This window comes from Magnolia sinica, chromosome 11 (assembly GCF_029962835.1).
Source record: "Magnolia sinica isolate HGM2019 chromosome 11, MsV1, whole genome shotgun sequence".
Lineage (NCBI taxonomy): Eukaryota > Viridiplantae > Streptophyta > Magnoliopsida > Magnoliales > Magnoliaceae > Magnolia > Magnolia sinica.
The window spans coordinates 8,231,986-8,235,473 of NC_080583.1; the positions used below are offsets into that span (position 1 = coordinate 8,231,986).

A 3,488-nucleotide genomic window follows, 5' to 3' on the forward strand; every position below is an offset into this window, starting at 1 on the left:
TGAGTTGGATTTTGATTTATGTAACCTTGAGGTGTAGTGGTTTGTCCATTCCTCCAACTGAAGTTGGGATGATTTCTCCAGCCAGGATTGTATGTGTTAGAGGTGGGCCCACTGAAAGGTCTTTGGTAATTGCTTACAGCATTGGATTGCTCATTTAATACCTCTTGAAAGGCAGAGATAGTTGGACAGTTTTCAGTAGTATGAATGCTGCAACCACAGATGTTACAAACAATTTCCTTAGCCTTATCCTTCTTAAATTCCATGGCCTCGAGTTTCCTAGTGAGATTAGCTACCTTAGCATTAATATCATTGTCTTCTCTCAAGAGATACATTCCACCCATTTCCTTGGAGTGAGTCGGCCTAGACGTAGTACTAGGTCTAGGAGAGATATCCCATGTTTGTGTGTTTTCAGCAAGTTTATCAAAGTAATCCCACACTTCATCGACTCCTTTATTCATAAACTCCCCATTACACATCGTCTCGACTAATTGGCCCATGGGAGATGTTAGTCCATCATAGAAAAAGTTCGTGATGCGCCACGTTTCAAAACCATGTTGTGGGCATGAACTGACAAGATCCTTGAACCGCTCCCAACATTGGAAGAATGTTTCATCTTTCCTTTGGGCGAAGTTCATGATCGACTTTCTTAGGGTGTTCGTCTTATGGTATGGGAAAAACTTCTTAATGAACTCCCTTGCCATGTCATTCCATTTGCCAATTGATCGAGGACGTAGTAAATGTAACCACGTCTTGGCTTTCTCTTTCAAAGAAAAGGGAAAGAGTTTCAACCTGACCGTGTCATCAGACACGTTAAGAAAGTATAAGGTAGCTATGATCTCGTCAAATTCTTTTAAATGTAAGTAAGGATTCTCTGACTCAAGCCCATGAAATTTAGGGAGGAGTTGGATCACCCCTGGCTTGATATCCATGTGTCCTTCATTCTCAGGAAAAACCATACATGAGGGCGTACTCACCCCCGCCGGTTGTAAGTAAACTCGTAAGGTACGAGGCGGGGGTGCTTGATGCACCTCATTCTCATCCTGGAGATCTTCTACCCTAGGTTGGGGTAGAAGAGGTTGATTTCCAGCCATATCCTCCATTAACTCAGGGGATTTCGAGCGGTGTCTAGTCCTATGATGGACAGTTAACCCCTCAACTAATCCTCCTTCAGTCAAGAGACATCGAGTGTTGTCCTTCAGTCAAGAGACGTCGAGTGTTGTCACGAGCCCACTTGGGCATGAAACACTCGCAGCCCTCAATCAAATTCTAAACCCAATCCTAAGAAGGGAAATAAAAATCTAAACAGAGAAAGAGGGTTGGAAGGAAGTTATCAAATTGGAGTCCCTAAATTGAAACCTGCAAAATAGAACAAAACAAGTTAGTTTCTAAGAATAGCAAGCCTATAGAATTCTTAAGAAGAGAAATATAGAAATAAAAAGAAACAAGGAAGAATTCCTAAATTAGAAAGTAGAAATTTAGAAAGAGCGTACCGAATTAGAAATTTCTAATAAGCCTACAAAACAGAAAAGTTAGTTTCTAAACAGAAAGTCTTAAAATAGAAAATTTCTAAAAATAAAATAGGAAACAAAGTTAGATTCTAAAAGAGTTAGAATTAGAAACTTACTAAAAAGGAATCCTAATCTAGAAATAGTAAGGAAGAGAGAAATTACCAATTTAGAAACCTATCTCAGAATCCTACAAAATAAGAAAGTTGGGTTAGTTTCTAAAAAAAAAAAAAAAAACTATCTAAAAATAGAAAGTTACTTAAATAGAAAATTTCTAAAAATTAAAAAAAAACCTGGAATTAGAAAATTCTAAAATAAATCCTAAAAATCAGAAAAGTCCTAATCTTAAACTAATCCTAAAACTAGTTAACTTCGGGAAACGTAGCCGTCAATCCTCGGCAACGGCGCCAAAAACTTGTTCACACCCCAAGTGCAGGGTTGTGATGTAGTAATAAACTCGGTAAGATCGAGGTCGAATTCACAGGGACTGAAACCTGTACGTTATCTGAAAATAACCAGATCTAGAACTAGACTAAGATGAAATCTAAACCAATTGTGATTTGAAGAATAATGGTGAAATATTAATTTAAACTTAAAGAATTCAGAGAAAGAGAACTAAGGATTCAGAGGATCCACTTGTAGAGATCAGGGAGATCTTATGCCTGCTTCATGGATATTATACTGAACTTACTCGATGTAGTTTTCAAGAGATGAAAGGTATAAGAATTAGGTATAATTCCATCACAAATCCATGCCTAAGAGACAAGGTAAACAACAGAACTTAGACCAATCCATACCCAACTAAAAGATGTATGAGTGTTAGAAAGGATTCCATCATCCAACCATGTCTATGAGACGATGGCGAACAATAGGGATTCCGAACATCAAAATAAAAGGAAAGGAATTATTCAAGCCATCACAGATCTACTGTAATTTAAATCACAACAAACCATTAATGACTAAAAGAATTTCTTAAATCAAACAGAGTCAATCAGTTCAGTTCAAATCAAATCTGTAGAAGCTCCCATCACGCCACAAGCTTCACCTCTTAGCCCTAGCTAAGAGATTTAGCCTAACATAATCATAGGAAAAAGAAGAAAAATAAAGAAAAAATACATAAAAATTTCAAACACTTCTCTCTCCGCCTCCCTTTCTCTATCTGATGTCCCCTATTCAAGCATACCCTCTTCTCCACATTTGGAACTCTTTTTATAGCTTTTGGAGTGGTGGAAATCGGATTTGGGAAGCTATCGCACGCGCAGCGAAAGCCTTTTCACAGCCAAGTTCGGGGCTTCATAACTCTCGCGTTCCTTGCATTATTTCTGTAAAATCAGCGTCTCTTGGAAGTATTTTGGCTGGCCTACACGATGGACGATTCAGATCTGCCATATGATCAAAGATGGTGGGCCACAACTGCCTGAAAAATTTAATTTTGCGGACGTGCGTAGCCTTTCGCACGTCCGGCGCTGACGTGATCGGTGGGCCCCACAGAGGTATTTTCAGAGAAATTCACCCCATCCATTAGATTCAGGACGAAATTTCAGTCAAGAATGGGTAGTTTTGAATGTCCATTGACGCGGCCCAGAGAAGAAATTACCTCAAAAATCGTTTTGAACGTCGCAGGACCGTCTGTTTGTGGCCTCTGTATCGCGCACGTGTGCTTGTATGGGTACAAAAGTTCAGCAAGGTTTTGTAGTAGTCGAGGCCCTCTACACGATGGACGGTTTGGATTGTCCACTAGGACAATGTGTTGGGCCCACTAGCGTCCGTAAAAACGGACAGTTCCGTCCGTTACCTGCGTCAATACGGCAATTGCCGTTTTAGGAAGATGATGCGGGTCAGCAGCGCTGACCCGCGTTACGTGGTTCGGTGCGGCTCGGCACGTGTACACATGCAGTATACACGCCTCACATACAAGCCCCACTGTGATGTGATTTGAAAATCTGATCCAGCCATTTACTTTCTCATCTTATTTAAACCGTC

General features: G+C 40.1%; 1 non-coding gene across 1 annotated transcript; it reads left to right on the forward strand.

The window, feature by feature from the left end:
- Positions 1-546: 546 nt before the first annotated feature.
- On the forward strand, positions 547-653 carry LOC131219764 (small nucleolar RNA R71). The gene has a single exon (XR_009158409.1). It is a non-coding gene; the product is annotated as a small nucleolar RNA R71 (small nucleolar RNA).
- The last annotated feature ends 2,835 nt before the right edge of the window (positions 654-3,488 follow it).